The sequence below is a fragment of the Pongo abelii genome, chromosome 5 (genome assembly GCF_028885655.2).
Source record: "Pongo abelii isolate AG06213 chromosome 5, NHGRI_mPonAbe1-v2.0_pri, whole genome shotgun sequence".
Lineage (NCBI taxonomy): Eukaryota > Metazoa > Chordata > Mammalia > Primates > Hominidae > Pongo > Pongo abelii.
The window spans coordinates 22,215,642-22,232,350 of NC_071990.2; the positions used below are offsets into that span (position 1 = coordinate 22,215,642).

A 16,709-nucleotide genomic window follows, 5' to 3' on the forward strand; every position below is an offset into this window, starting at 1 on the left:
ACTGGGAGGCACCCCCCAGCAGGGGCAGACTGACACCTCACACGGCCAGCCAGGTACTCCAACAGACCTGCAGCTGAGGGTCCTGTCTGTTAGAAGGAAAACTAACAAACAGAAAGGACATCCACACCAAAAACCCATCTGTACATCACTGTCATCAAAGACCAAAAGTAGATAAAACCACAAAGATGGGGAAAAAACAGAGCAGAAAAACTGGAAACTCTAAAAAGCAGAGCACCTGTCCTCCTCCAAAGGAACGCAGTTCCTCACCAGCAACGGAACAAAGCTGGACGGAGAATGACTTTGACAAGCTGATAGAAGAAGGCTTCAGACGATCAAATTACTCCGAGCTACGGGAGGATATTCAAACCAAAGGCAAAGAAGTTGAAAACTTTGAAAAAGATTTAGAAGAATGTATAACTAGAATAACCAATACAGAGAAGTGCTTAAAGGAGCTGATGGAGGTGAAAACCAAGGCTCGAGAACTACGTGAAGAATGCAGAAGCCTCAGGAGCCGATGCGATCAAATGGAAGAAAGCGTATCAGCAATGGAAGATGAAATGAATGAAATGAAGCGAGAAGGGAAGTTTAGAGAAAAAAGAATAAAAAGAAACGAGCAAAGCCTCCAAGAAATGTGGGACTATGTGAAAAGACCAAATCTACGTGATTGGTATACCTGAAAGTGACAGGGAGAATGGAACCAAGTTGGAAAACACTCTGCAGGATATTATCCAGGACAACTTCCCCAATCTAGCAAGGCAGGCCAACATTCAGATTCAGGAAATACAGAGAACGCCACAAAGATGTGCCTGGAGAAGAGCAACTCCAAGACACATAATTGTCAGATTCACCAAAGTTGAAATGAAGGAAAAAATGTTAAGGGCAGCCAGAGGGAAAGGTCAGGTTACCCTCAAGAGGAAGCCCATCAGATTAACAGTGGATCTCTCAGCAGAAACTCTACAAGCCAGAAGAGAGTGGGGGCCAATATTCAACATTCTTAAAGAAAAGAATTTTCAACCCAGAATTTCATATCCAGCCAAACTAAGCTTCATAAGTGAAGGACAAATAAAATACTTTACAGACAAGCAAATGCTGAGAAATTTTGTCACCACCATGCCTGCCCTAAAAGAGCTCCTGAAGGAAGTGCTAAATGTGGAAAGGCACAACCGGTACCAGCCGCTGCAAAATCATGCCAAAATGTAAAGACCATCGAGACTAGGAAGCGACTGCATCAACTAACGAGCAAAATAACCAGCTAACATCATAATGACAGGATCAAATTCACACATAACAATATTAACTGTAAATGTAAATGGACTAAATGCTCTAATTAAAAGACACAGATTGGCAAATTGGATAAAGACTCAAGACCCATCAGTGTGCTGTATGCAGGAAACCCATCTCACGTGCAGAGACACACATAGGCTCAAAATAAAAGGATGCAGGAAGATCTACCAAGCAAATGGAAAACAGAAAAAGGCAGGGGTTGCAATCCTAGTCTTGGATAAAACAGACTTTAAACCAACAAAGATCAAAAGAGACAAAGAAGGCCATTACATAATGGTAAAGGGATCAATTCAACAAGAAGAACTAACTATCCTAAATATATATGCATCCAATACAGGAGCACCCAAATTCATAAAGCAAGTCCTGAGTGACCTACAAAGAGACTTAGACTCCCACACAATAATAATGGGAGACTTTAACACCCCACTGTCAACATTAGACAGATCCACGAGACAGAAAGTTAACAAGGATACCCAGGATTTGAACTCAGCTCTACACCAAGCAGACTTAATAGACATCTACAGAACTCTCCACCCCAAATCAACAGAATATACATTTTTTTCAGCACCACACCACACCTATTCCAAAATTGACCACATACTTGGAAGTAAAGCTCTCCTCAGTAAATGTAAAAGAACAGAAATTATAACAAACTATCTCTCAGATCACAGTGCAATCAAGCTAGAACTCAGGATTAAGAATCTCACTCAAAACTGCTCAACTACATGGAAACTGAACAACCTGCTCCTGAATGACTACTGAGTACATAATGAAATGAAGGCAGAAATAAAGATGTTCTTTGAAACCAATGAGAAACAAGACACAACATACTAGAATCTCTGGGATGCATTCAAAGCAGTGTGTAGAGGGAAATTTATAGCACTGAATGCCCACAAGAGAAAGCAGGAAAGATCCAAAATTGACACCCTAACATCACAATTAAAAGAACTAGAAAAGCAAGAGCAAACACATTCAAAAGCTAGCAGAATGCAAGAAATAACTAAAATCAGAGCAGAACTGAAGGAAATAGAGACACAAAAAACCCTTCAACAAATTAATGAATCCAGGAGCTGGTTTTTTGAAAGGATCAACAAAATTGATAGACCACTAGCAAGATTTATAAAGAAAAAAAGAGAGAAGAATCAAATAGATGCAATAAAAAATGATAAAGGGGACATCACCACCAATCCCACAGAAATACAAACTACCATCAGAGAATACTACAAACACCTCTACGCAAATAAACTAGAAAATCTAGAAGAAATGGATAAATTCCTCGACACATACACTCTCCCAAGACTAAACCAGGAAGACGTTGAATCTCTGAATAGACCAATAACAGGAGCTGAAATTGTGGCAATAATCAATAGCTTACCAACCAAAAAAAGTCCAGGACCAGATGGATTCACAGCCGAATTCTACCAGAGGTACAAGGAGGAACTGGTACCATTCCTTCTGAAACTATTCCAATCAATAGAAAAAGAGGGAATCCTCCCTAACTCATTTTATGAGGCCAGCATCATCCTGATACCAAAGCTGAGTAGAGACACAACCAAAAAAGAGAATTTCAGACCAATATCCTTGATGAACATTGATGCAAAAATCCTCAATAAAATACTGGCAAACTGAATCCAGCAGCACATCAAAAAGCTTATCCACCATGATCAAGTGGGCTTCATCCCTGGGATGCAAGGCTGGTTCAATACACACAAATCAATAAATGTAATCCAGCATATAAACAGAACCAAAGACAAAAACCACATGATTATCTCAATAGATGCAGAAAAGGCCTTTGACAAAATTCAACAACCCTTCATTCTAAAAACTCTCAATAAATTAGGTATTGATGGGACGTATCTCAAAATAATAAGAGCTATTTATGACAAACCCACAGCCAATATCATACTGAATGGGCAAAAACTGGAAGCATTCCCTTTGAAAACTGGCACAAGACAGGGATGCCCTCTCTCACCACTCCTATTCAACATAGTGTTGGAAGTTCTGGCCAGGGCAATTAGGCAGGAGAAGGAAATAAAGGGTATTCAATTAGGAAAAGAGGAAGTCAAATTGTCCCTGTTTGCAGATGACATGATTGTATATCTAGAAAACCCCATTGTCTCACCCCAAAATCTCCTTAAGCTGATAAGCAACTTCAGCAAAGTCTCAGGATACAAAATCAATGTACAAAAATCACAAGCATTCTTATACACCAACAACAGACAAACAGAGAGCCAAATCATGAGTGAACTCCCATTCACAATTGCTTCAAAGAGTATAAAATACTTAGGAATCCAACTTACAAGGGATGTGAAGGACCTCTTCAAGGAGAACTACAAACCACTGCTCAATGAAATAAAAGAGGATACAAACAAATGGAAGAACATTCCATGCTCATGGGTAGGAAGAATCAATATCGTGAAAATGGCCATGCTGCCCAAGGTAATTTATAGATTCAATGCCATCCCCATCAAGCTACCAATGACTTTCTTCACAGAATTGGAAAAAACTACTTTAAAGTTCATATGGAACCAAAAAAGAGCCCGCATCACCAAGTCAATCCTAAGCCAAAAGAACAAAGCTGGAGGCATCACGCTATCTGACTTCAAACTATACTACAAGGCTACAGTAACCAAAACAGCATGGTACTGGTACCAAAACAGAGATATAGATCAATGAAACAGAACAGAGCCCTCAGAAATAATGCCACATATCTACAACTATCTGAACTTTGACAAACCTGAGAAAAACAAGCAATGGGGAAAGGATTCCCTATTTAATAAATGGTGCTGGGAAAACTGGCTAGCCATATGGAGAAAGCTGAAACTGGATCCCTTCCTTACACCTTATACAAAAATCAATTCAAGATGGATTAAAGACTTAAACGTTAGACCTAAAACCATAAAAACCCTAGAAGAAAACCTAGGCATTACCATTCAGGACATAGGCATGGGCAAGGACTTCATGTCTCAAACACCAAAAGCAATGGCAACAAAAGCCAAAATTGACAAATGGGATCTAATTAAACTCAAGAGCTTCTGCACAGTGAAAGAAACTGTGAACAGGCAACCTACAAAATGGGAGAAAATTTTCACAACCTACTCATCTGACAAAGGGCTAATATCCAGAATCTACAATGAACTCAAATTTACAAGAAAAAAACAACCCCATCAAAAAGTGGGTGAAGGATATGAACAGACACTTCTCAAAAGAAGACATTTATGCAGCCAAAAGACACATGAAAAAATGCTCACCATCACTGGCCATCAGAGAAATGCAAATCAAAACCACAATGAGGTACCATCTCACACCAGTTAGAATGGCAATCATTAAAAAGTCAGGAAACAACAGGTGCTGGAGAGGATGTGGAGAAATAGGAACACTTTTACACTGTTGGTGGGACTGTAAACTAGTTCAACCCTTGTGGAAGTCAGTGTGGCAATTCCTCAGGGATCTAGAACTAGAAATTCCATTTGACCCAGCCATCCCATTACTGGGTATATACCCAAAGAATTATAAAACATGCTGCTATAAAGACACATGCACACGTATGTTTATTGCAGCATTATTCACAATAGCAAAGACTTGGAACCAACCCAAATATCCAACAATGATAGACTGGATTAAGAAAGTGTGGCACATATACACCATGGAATACTATGCAGCCATAAAAAATGATGAGTTCATGTCCTTTGTAGGGACACGGATGAAATTGGAAATCACCATTCTCAGTAAACTATCGCAAGAACAAAAAACCAAACACCGCATATTCTCACTCATAGATGGGATTTGAACAGTGAGAACACATGGACACAGGAAGGGGAACATCACACTCTGGGGACTGTTGTGGGGTGGGGGAGGGGGGAGGGATAGCATTGGGAGTTATACCTAATGCTAGATGACGAGTTAGTGGGTGCAGCGCACCAGCATGGCACATGTATACATATGTAACTAACCTGCACATTGCACATAGGTACCCTAAAACCTAAAGTGTAATAATAATAAATAAATAAATAAAAAAGAAGTCTCCAGAGGTATTTTCCTAAATTAAGAAGAACTGACTTCGAAGTTATTCATTATGCCACACACAATGGTTGAAAAGAGCATCTCTTTTATGTACTGTGTGTATTTCAGCATCCACTCAGCTTCTTAGGTAGAAAAGGAAGAGTCTTCCACAGTGTATTTTATCCATATTTGGGTCAGAAACTCTTCTTTACCACGGAGTGTGATGGAAGAAAGATATGGGATGGTAACAGTAGGCAAGGGATGTAATAATCACAAAATTTGAGATATTTTGTGACTGGTGACTCACGCCTGTGATCCCAGCATTTTGGGAGGCCAAAGTGGGTGGATCACCTGAGGTCAGGAGTTCAAGACCAGCTTGGCCAATGTAGTGAAACCTCATCTCTACTAAAAAAATACAAAAATTAGCTGGGCGTGGTGGTGCACACCTGTAATCCTAGCTACTCAGGAGGCTGAGGCAGGAGAATAGCTTGAACCAAAGAGGTGGAGGTTGCAGTGAGCTGAGATTGTGCCACCACTGCATTCCAGTCTGGGTGACAGAGCAAGACTGTCTCAAAAAAAAAAAAAAAAATCTAGAAAAAGATCTCCAAGATTCAATCATCTAATTACTTCTTTTAAAAATGAGAAAAATGACTCCTGGTCAGTTTTTACATTCTTTTTCAACTGTCTTGGCAATACTTACATATTGGGCTTTTAAAGTCTCAAGTAATAGGTTTTTAAAACCTCAGCTGATAAAAGTGTAAAAATAAAGTTAAAACATATCAAAGACAAAACCCAAGAATCAGCTTCCTCTTCCTTCATTACTCTTGCATGGGTGATGGCTGTAATTTCTCCATCTAGTTAGGCAGTCCTTTGCTTTTTATTGCTTGTTTATTGATGACATTTGCCATTTGTAGCAACAGTAATAGAATCATCTATATGTTTATGGCCTTGTTGAACGTAGAAAAAGGATAGTGGCATTTTCTAGTTGTGTAACCCTATAACACCTTGACAGGGGACTATAGTTCATATGCTGGACCTTTTGTGTTTGTTCATGGCGGGTGGGTTGCTTTAATATACTTAGCACATTATCCTAATTGCCATCCTTTTGGGGAGAGCTATATATCCAAGCTAATATGGTAGCATTTTTGTTTTAACATAGAGCTGACCCAAGGTAGACATAAGTGTTGTTCATTTTTGCCTAATACTAATAAAATTACCTAATTGTTGAAGCTTGGAGCTTGAATCTAGGCATTTTTATGTCATTTCAAGTACACCCTAGTATTTTAAAGCATAAATATCCTACTATCCTCAACAACTTTAGAACAAAAATAAATATTTTAACAAGAAAAAAGCATGCCATGACAAGCTGTAACTTAATAAAGAAAGACAAGGAATGGTCTCTATAGACCGAGAAAAAATAGGTCCTCAGATATATTTATACCAAAGGAATGTTATGAATGTAAAAAACAGTTTGACTCCCCCCCCACAAAAAAAACTCCAAAACCCTATATTTTGCTATCACAAGACTGTTTTAGTGAATAAAACAGTATGAATTGGTTTTACTTGTTTCCATTTAATACTTATTAACTTTATAATTATATAGCCTGAGGGTTTTAACTTCAAGTACAACATGATGACTATAATAGTTTTACACAAGGCAAATGTGAAAAACAGAAGTAATTTCTTTTAAAAAGTGTGAAATATCTAAAAGGTATGACTTTTCAATACATCGACTCAGGTGAGCCAGATGTGTAACTTCTTTTTTCCATGTTTAAACCTAATGTTGCTTTTGTGCCTCTGAAGGCTCGGAGTTTCCATGCCTTCTTAGGACATGCCACCCTCTCCACACCTGGATGTGTTCACCAACCCAGAAGCTCTTGGAACCGCATCATTTGGGGTTTTTATGGAGGCCCCATTAAGTAGGTATGACCGATTAAATCACTGGCCGTTGGTGGTTGACTCAATCTCCAGCCTCTCTTCCCTCTCTGGAGGTGAAGGGGTGGGAAGGTGAGGCTGAGTTCCAACCCTCCGATCACAGGGTTGGTTCCTTTGCTACCAGCCTTCATCTTGAAACAATACAGGGCCCACCGAGAGTCACCCCATTAGCAAACACAGATGTGATTGAAAGGGGCTTATTATGAATATCAAAAGATATTTCTCTTCCTCCTATTACTCAGACAGTTACAAGGGTTTTAGAAGCTCTTGCACCAGGAACTGGGAACGAAGACCAAATATATATGTCTTCTTCTATTACAACGTCACAGGTGTGATAGAGTAGGTAAATGGAGTCTCACAGAGTCCCCCAGAGTATTCCATGGAGCCACAAAATGAAGAATAAATGGATGGTTCTCCCCATGTGGCCTGAAAATGCTTGAGAATGAGTCATAACTTAAAAGGCTGTATAGTAGAAAAGAATGCACAGAGGACTGAATGTAAAAGAAGGCATCCCAGTCTCAGCTAGTGTGGATGCATGCCAGTGTAGAAAGATGCTAGTGTGGCTACACTGGTGCACTGAAGACCAAACTCCTGCATGGCCCCACATCCTTGATACCTTAGCTCTATATCATCCCCTACAACTTAGGTGTTATGACATTCAGGATATGCTACCCCATCATTTTTTAAGCTGAAGGAATTTGAGAAAACAGAAGCAGGAATGTAATTGCCCAGTGGGTTTTTCCTGCCTTCTGCACAGACAAAACCAGTTCACTGAGACCACGGTATTGCAGTTAAGAAAGAGTTTAACAGGAGGCTGGCCACATGGAAGAATTACAGTTATTACAAATTAGTCTCCCTGAAGGCTCAGAGGTCAGGGTTTTTCATGGATAGTTCGGTGAGCAGTGGATTAGGGGGTAAGAGCTGCTGATTGGTTGGGGATACAATCATAGGGGTGTGGAAAATGGTCTTTGTGTGCCGAGTCACCTCTGGGTGGGAGGCCACGGGACCCGTTGAGTCATGAGTCGCGAGTCTGGGTTGGGTCAGTGTGAAAAACATCTCAAAAGACCAATCTTAGGTTCTAAAATAGGTGATATTATCTGTAGGAGCAATTGGGAAAGTTATAAGTTATATGACCTCTTGGCCCCATGACTTCTGAGCAGTAAGAGATGATAGAAACTAAACCTACATTTTATCAGAACTCAGGCCTCTTCCATAATCCTAATCTTGTGGCCTTTCATTAGTCTTACAAAGGCGGTTTGGTAACCGCCCTCAAGCAAGGAGGGGATCAGTTTTAGGGAGGTGCTATTATCATCCTTGCTTCAAAGTTAAGCTATAAACTAAATTCCTCCCATAATTAGCTTGGCCTACACCCAGAAATGAGCAAAGACAGCCAGCCTGTGATGTTAGAAGCAAGATGGAGTTAGTCATGTTAGATTTCTCTCACTGTCATAATCTTTGCAAGGGAGGTTCCAGGAAGGTCATTCTATCTTTCCCCTCACGCTTCTCATGTGACACAGGTCATAAAGCCTAGGAAGGATTTTCTGACCTTTCCCTGAAGCAGGTCGTAAGACACTCACTGGGGAGGTGCCATTTCTAGACCAAGAGAAAAGGCACATCCTTATGTCTGAAGACACAGGGACACAGAGAAGAATCTGAACAAACAGGTCTTGCTAAGTTCCCCCCAGTTTGTTTTTGTTAGATCATGCCCCTTTGTTCAAATGCTGTTTCTCCACAACTGTCAATTTCTTCATCAAGCCTAGCATAAAAAATACAGGTTTCATGGTTTCTTTGGGTCTTCATTTCCTTATAAAGTCTCCTGTACCATGTAAAACTGAAATAAGTTTCTCTGCTTTTCTCTTGTGGATTCTGTCCTTTGTTTTATGGGCCTCAGACATGAACCTGGTGATGAGTGAGGGGAAGATAATTTATTTTCCTCTACAGGCAAAAGGGAAAAGGGAGCAATCCCTAAACTGAAGTTATGATCCAGGAATCAGAGGCTCAAAAGCAAGATCAGGTTTAAATGTAGAAAAATACATTCCTCTTTCATTTTAGATATCCCAAATGCCCAAATCTACCCAGCTATTTCTCAGAAGTCTGTTTCCCCTCCACCCTCTGCTCCTCTGTGTAGTGAAACTGTCTCGTTAGGGAGTAAAATGGCCTGGCTTTCCTTATTGAGTATACTCTCAAGACTATTGCCTATTACTTTTTTCCATTCTTTCTTGAGAACTACGCTTTTTAAAACAAGAATTGACTCCATTTATCTTTTTCTTTTAGCCTTCTGCTGGGGCATGCCTTCTCTAAAGCAATGAACAAAAAATGCTTTAGCTGAATAAATGGGGCAAGGATCAAGGAGTACAAGCTAATATTTCACAATATTATCCTGCCATAAATAAAAGTATGGTTTAAATGACAATGGTGGAGTTAGGAGTTACAGGTCACTGAAACACCACCTTATTCACGCTACCAGCCCCTTGGCATTCCTGACGGCGGCAGGGAAACAACACATAGGTACAATTATGAGCCAACATCGTGACTGGAGAGGGATTGAAAATCTCATTTGTTGTCTTCCTAGACTATTAAAGTTATCTGCTGAAATTAGACCCAATTCTTTGGCGAAAGTACTTACTCATTTTTAAGGTCCATAATAAATTGTAAATATGTGGCCTTTGTTGTATGAGTTTAGTATGAGCTGATTGGTGGGCCACAGTGGAATGGCAGAGGGAAATGGATGTTAACTAAGAAGTAGAAGTCCCCTTGAAGTCCTGACCCTGTCACTAATGAAGTCTTTGTTTCCGTATTTAGTAATTGCTTTTTTTTTTTTTTTTTTTTTTGAGACAGAGTCTTGCTCTGTCGCCAGGCCAGAGTACAGTGGCACAGTATCGGCTCACTGCAACCTCCGCCTCCCAGGTTCAAGCAGTTCCCCTGCCTCAGCCTCCCAAGTAGCTGGGACTACAGGTGCCTGCTGCCACACCCGGCTAATTTTTGTATTTTTAGTAGAGACAGGGTTTCGCCATGTTGGCCAGGATGGTCTCAAACTCCTGACCTCGTGATCTGCCCACCTCAGCCTCCCAAAGTGCTGGGATTACAGGCGTGAGCCACCATGCCTGGCCAATTGCCTTCTTTATATCTCATTTAAAAAATAAAAATTTATAACAAAGAAGTGGGTTGATTTTCAAGACCTAGTTCAGTGTTAGTTTGAATCAGATGCATACATTTGGCAAGTCTGGGGTCTAAGAAAAGATAAAGATCTGAATGCTGAAAATCTAGAGAATTCAGGTTACTGGGGGATAACTTAAAGTCACTAGGGAATTCGGGTTACTGGGGGGTTAACTTAAGGTCACTAGGGAATTCGGGTCACTGGGGGGATAACTTAAGGTCACTAGAACCCAAATGCAGGGAAGAGTTGGGTGCTCTTTGGCAAATAAACATTCCTGACTTAGCATTTTTCTTAAACAAGAACATGCCCGCTGTTGTTTTTGGTTTTTTTTTTTTTTTGACCTCAGCCAGGCTTGCGTGTTTATTCATCACATATTCTAAGCTCATATACAACTGTGACCTGATCCAGCCTTCAAGGAACTCACTCTTGATTTTAGGAATCTTTCCACCACTTCGATTTCATCTTACTCCTGAAACAGTCAGCCAGAACTGTCTAATTCAGTCTATATTTCTGATACAAAACTCTACCCAGCAACCACTATGGTTTTGTTGCTTTAGGTACGTGTTAGAAAGCACCCATGTCAATTTACAGAAAATCCTTAACTGAATCTCTAGTCCCAGAGGAGTCGTATTTTATTATATGGTGCTTTTTATTTAAAGAGATCGGTTTAATAGAAATTACTCAGGCATTTGAAGTGATAGCTTTAAAATGTGGGACTGGGGAGAATAAGAACACTTGACCTCTCTCCATAAAATTGAATTGTTCTTTAGGTTTAAAGTTTTGACAGACAAAGAGAAAGTGAGAGCAAGTGAGGGTGAAAATATATCCTTATTTGGTAATGAGTACCCATTAAGAGGACAGTATATTACATTTCATCTTCCTACTTCACATTCCTGTTTTAAGGATTTGTGAGCAAAGTGCTGTGAGACCTCTAGAGTTAAGAGGCTGGAGATAGGTAGTTTTGATGGTATTTTAAGGAGTGCTCCATAATGTGTAGTGTCTGAGCGGTGAAGCTGAATCAGCTTCAATTAAATCCAAAACATACTGAACAGCTCCTATGTGTCTGGCATTGAGCTATGTGCCGAAGTAGTGGAAAGATGTAAGAGCCACTGAGGCTTAGAGATGAACAGGATCTTGAAGCCACTGGTTTCCTGCCTGCTGGAGTTTTACCATCAAGGACCCTTTCATTATTTTTCTTCTGCCATGCATTTTATTAAAATTTTTGGTTTAGTAAACCAAATTCACTAATGGGATGTTATTTTCATATCAAAGACTACAATTCTGCCAATCAAGGCTTCTGATCAGCATAAAATAATTAGGTTTCATACTGAATGCACAAATTCTAGTCAAAAGCAAAGCCATTTGATGATATGTCTGCTGTGTTGCCATTTGCTTTATGAGAGGTAAAGGTAGCCTGACTTCTGTTCACTCTGTAGTACAGAATACATCGTTAACAAGTCATAGGTGTGTTCTTTTAGGCTTCTAATTACTGTCAGCCTCTCATTTCAGACAGGTGATGTGATAAGGTGAAATGATTACTATATTTAGACTCAAAAGTCCTGAGTTTGAGTCCTCGTTTAACTGTCTAGTCCATGAGCTTCAGTTTTCTCACCTGTTAAATGGAAATGATGATTATCCCAATTGCATTTCCGGGTTGTTTTGAATGATAAATGATATGGTGTATATATCAGCTTTTTGCAAACCAGAAAAAGCTATTCTATGGTAAACACATGCAATGGGCTGAATTGTGTCTCCCAAAATTCATATGTTGAAGTCCTCACCCCCAGGGCCTCAGAATGTGACTGTATTTGGATCTAGGGTCTTCAAGAGATAACAAAGTTAGAAGGAGGTCATTTGGGTGGATCCTAATCCAACTGACTGATATCCTTATAAGAAGACGAAATTTGGATACAGAAATACACAGAAGACAGGGAGAACATGGCCATCTACAAGCTAAGGAGAGAGGCCTCAGAAGAAACACACCTGCCACACCTTGAATTTGGACTTCTAGCCATCAGAACTGTGGGAAAATAAGTTTCTGTTGTTTAAGCCAGGAGACCTCAACCCCCGGGCTGTGGACCTATACCAGTCGGTGGCATGTTAAGGACTGGGCTGCACAGCAGGAGGTGAGTGGTGGGTGAGTGAGCATTACTGCCTGAGCTCCACCTCCCGTCAGATCAGCAGTGGCATTAGATTCTCATAGGAGCACAAACCCTACTATGAACTGAGCACACGAGGGATCTAGGTTGCGCGCTCCTTACGAGAATCTAACTAATGCCTGATAATCTGAGACTGAACAGTTTTATCCCCAAACCATCCCCTCCACCACCCCCATGGTCTGTGGAAAAATTGTCTTCCACAAAACTGGTCCCTGGTGCCAAAAAAGGTTAGGGTCCACTGGTTTAAGCCACCTAGCCTGTGGTACTTTGTTACGGCAGCCCTGGCAAATGAACACAACACGTTTTAGACTGTGATGTTACACATGCAGTGTGTTGAGAGCCAAAGAACCCAAATGATTTGTGGTATCTGCCCTTGAAGAGTTTTCAATCTTTTTGGGCATGATGAGACATACACATGGAAAATACACACATGGAAAATAAAATTGAATATAACCAAGTGCCCAAAATAAAATAGCATATAACCAAGTGCCCAAATCAGTAATAAATACAGTTGACTCCACAAACATTTAGGAACCTTCTAGCCCATGTTTCCACATTCTATCCCGGTGGTTTTTGCCACTAAATTTCTTCACCCACAACTAGACTGATGTTTTCATCTTTCAGTATCGGACTCAAGCTTTAATCTAGAAAGAGCGGGTGGGGGGATAAATGCTATACTTTGGAACCAGTCCAGATATTTTAAGCATGTTTTTAAAAAGTTTAATCCTCACAACATGAAAGTTATTAGTTCTATTTTTCAGGTGAGAAGAGTTAAGTTCAAAGAGAAGAAAGCTAGTTAGTGGAGGGACTGGTATTCCAAGCCCATTCTGGTTAAACTAAATCTTGTGTTCTGTCCACTAGAGAACTGCTTTTTGTCTTAATTATAATTTTGTGACAAGGGTGTATAGTCCATTAAGGAATACATACAATAGAAGAGGCATTTAAGTGGACTTGAGGTTCATGAATCTGAACTAGTTTCAGTCGACTTTCACATCAGCAACTCCTATTCTGGGGAAAGAGAATGGAGGCTGGGAGTGATCCTGACAAACCTTAATGCGCAGGCTTGTGGAGAAATTGGATTCACACCCAGGCTTGTGGAGTGTGGGAGAGGCTGGCCTGTCACAATATCAGGACAGCCTCTCTTAATAACACTGCAGAAGGAATCGAGGGCCGTGTGGTTTGCGGTCAGTGTGCCTCTTGTGCCAACTTTGGCACTACAATGTCTTCAATCACATTATCTTCCAAACCGGCTCTAGCCTTGACCATTTTTCATTTTTGGTGCTGTTTCAGAGTTGCTATGAACTTTACCTGGGTCCTTTATCACCTTACCCTGTCATTCTGCCTAATAAAGGGTTGAGCAGCTTTATTCATATGAATGATCTTATTTAAGCTATTCTGTACACCTTCTGCTACTTAAACAGGCCCTATGCTTCCACATCTGCTCTCTATCTGCCTATCTGACTCAAACAAACTTCAGTTGTCTATCTCAGACATCACCTCCTCCATGAAGCCCTCCCGGGTTATATGAAGTAATCTCTCTTCTGGGCTCTCATAGCATTACTGCTTGTAACTCTTTCAAAAGATGAATTTTGTGCTGTTCTTTATTTAATGAGTACAAATTTAGTGATAAATTTGAAAAACTTGTGTCCATGTTTGATAAATATGAAAATCTCATCATTTTCAATGTCTTAGAATTTCAAAATGTACTAAATATTATTATTAAAAACCAATCATGGCAATTTTAACATTGAGTATTCTTTTTTGAAATATGCATGCTCCTCTCTCAAGACTGGTATACTTTCTCACTCTACTTCCCTTTTCAAATGTCCTTATCGAACTTTGCTGATGAAATCATCTTTTCTTAGTTTGTTAAACTTTGGATGGTGGAGACCTGTGCCTGCTACTTCTCTCATCTCCTGATATGTAATGCATAGTGTTCAATAAGTATTTATTTGGTGATAACAATATCAAAAACTAGATAATGCTTAGAAGATCCAACACCTTCCAAAATCTCTGTTAACCAGGTACTGAAATATGGTCAACCAGATGAGCTGAAATGTCAAGAACTTACAGACGCACATGGTTTCATGGTGGTGAAACTAGAAGATGTGGCATATTTTACACAATGGAGGGAAGAGCAAAGGTTATGCATGTGTGGAGGCAGAGCCCCTAGGCAGGTTTCCCTCTTTTCCTTCCTGTGCACTGATTTTTATTTTGGTGAACTGAAACAGGGGTCTAACAAACTGGTATCTCATTTGTCTTTATAAACAGAACTGCCAGATTGGCTTTGCAATTCGGGGCCCCGTAGGGTGTCCACCTCCTCGGTTTGGGCAGCAGCATTATATCTGAGTCTTAGTAGAATAAAAATGGAAAGCAATGGCTCAATCCATTGGTTTCTTTGTCACCATCCACATGAAGGCTCTCTATTGGTAAAAAAACAGACTGCAGTGTTCAAGGCCCTGGGGCTGGAATCAAATCCATCATTCATTTATTTTGGTATTTTAAGGCTAAATACATAGGGAAGAAAATGAAATGTGAGAAAGCTCTGCATTTTCAATGTCATCTTGAAAGTGAGTATCTTCAGACACATAAAGTAGATGAGTGGTTAACTTGGGCTGGGAGAGGGAGTGAGGAGTGGTTGTACATGGCACAAGGTTTCTACTTAGTGTGATTGAAATGTTCTATAATTTGATTGATGATGATTGTACAGTTCTGTAAATAAACTAAAATATATTGAATTGTATAATTAAAACATGCAGATTTTATATTTAAAATATACTTTGATAAAAGCATTTTAAAAATAAATATCTCATAGGGTAGAATGAAATGAATAAGAGAAACAGTGAGGCATCCAGGGGCCTTTCTGCACAGTGGGTCTGTTGTTAGGCAGGTATGTTGCCACAGCCAGTTCTAATGCCCACTCATAGGCCAATGCCTAGGACAATTGCTCAGATATCGCCTCTGACAGGCAAGTGTTCCATCAGTAACAGCAGGCATTGGAAGATGATGCCATTCCCTGCTGTTTGTATGATTATATTGACTTAGGTTTTAAATTTTCTTTCTTGCTGTGTTTTTTTTTTTTTTTCACCTTCTTAGCCACTAAAGCATGAACATCTGTGTTTTTCAGCTGCCTTTTCAGAAGGCAATAAAAAGGGTTTGTTCCATTTCTCTCTTCTGGATCTTTTGGATTATCAACGTTCCTCACTGGCTTAACCAAACACAAACATGAAACAACTTGGAAAGGATCATAAAATAAAAGATGGCAGTGTGTCTGCTGTGGACTGAACCATATCCTCCCTCAACCCCCAAATTCATACATTGAAGCCCTAACCCCCAATGTGATTGTATCTGGAGATAGGGTCTTCAGGAGGTAATTAAAATCCAATCAGTTCTTAAGGGTGAGGCCCTAATCCAATAGGACTGTGACCTTATAAGGAGAAGAAAAGAGATTATCCCCCTCCCACCACCACTATGGGAGGACACAGCAAGAAGGCAGAGAGCCCTAACCAGGAACCTAGCAGACAGCTATACATTGATCTTGGACTTGCCTACTTCCAGAACTTTGAAATATAAATTGTTGTGTAAGACACCCAGTTTGTGGTATTTTATGATGGCAGCCCAAGTGAATACAGTGTCCTTCCAGAAAAAGAACTATGTCCCTAAGTTGAGGGTATTCACTTCTCCATAATAATAGATGGTCTGAAACTTTCATGCCAGTTTGCCCCTGTTGCAGAAATAAGGACAGGATTGTTTTCTTTTTGTTTTGTAATGCCTCCCCAACTAATTTCCCTTAGGCTCTTCTCATTCATATAATCTCTCAAGCCAGACTGGGTAGAGTCATCCTTGTCTCTGTATATGTCATACAAGTTATCTTTTCTCTGTACCTCAGTCAGTCACTCGATGTGATTTGATTTTACTTCCTATATGATCCTTGTATCTGTTCTCTCATCTCATTTTTTATTCCCCATGCTTTTGTTCATTGCAACATCATCTCTCATATGAGTTACTATAATTACCTCCAAAATCTACTTTGGTGATACCTTTGCCTGTCAATAACTTCCTGTTACCTCCAGAAGTACAACCTACTTCAATGTCTCTCATGCTCTGTATTAGTCCGTTTTCACACTGCTATGAAGAACTGCCTGAGACTGAGTCATGTATAAAGAAAAGAG

At 40.0% G+C, this 16,709-nt stretch overlaps 1 protein-coding gene across 1 annotated transcript in view; it reads left to right on the forward strand.

The window, feature by feature from the left end:
* LOC134761654 (uncharacterized) overlaps positions 1-16,709 on the forward strand; it is a 985,940-nt gene that overhangs the window by 536,318 nt on the left and 432,913 nt on the right. The gene's annotated exons all lie outside the window — the stretch shown is intronic.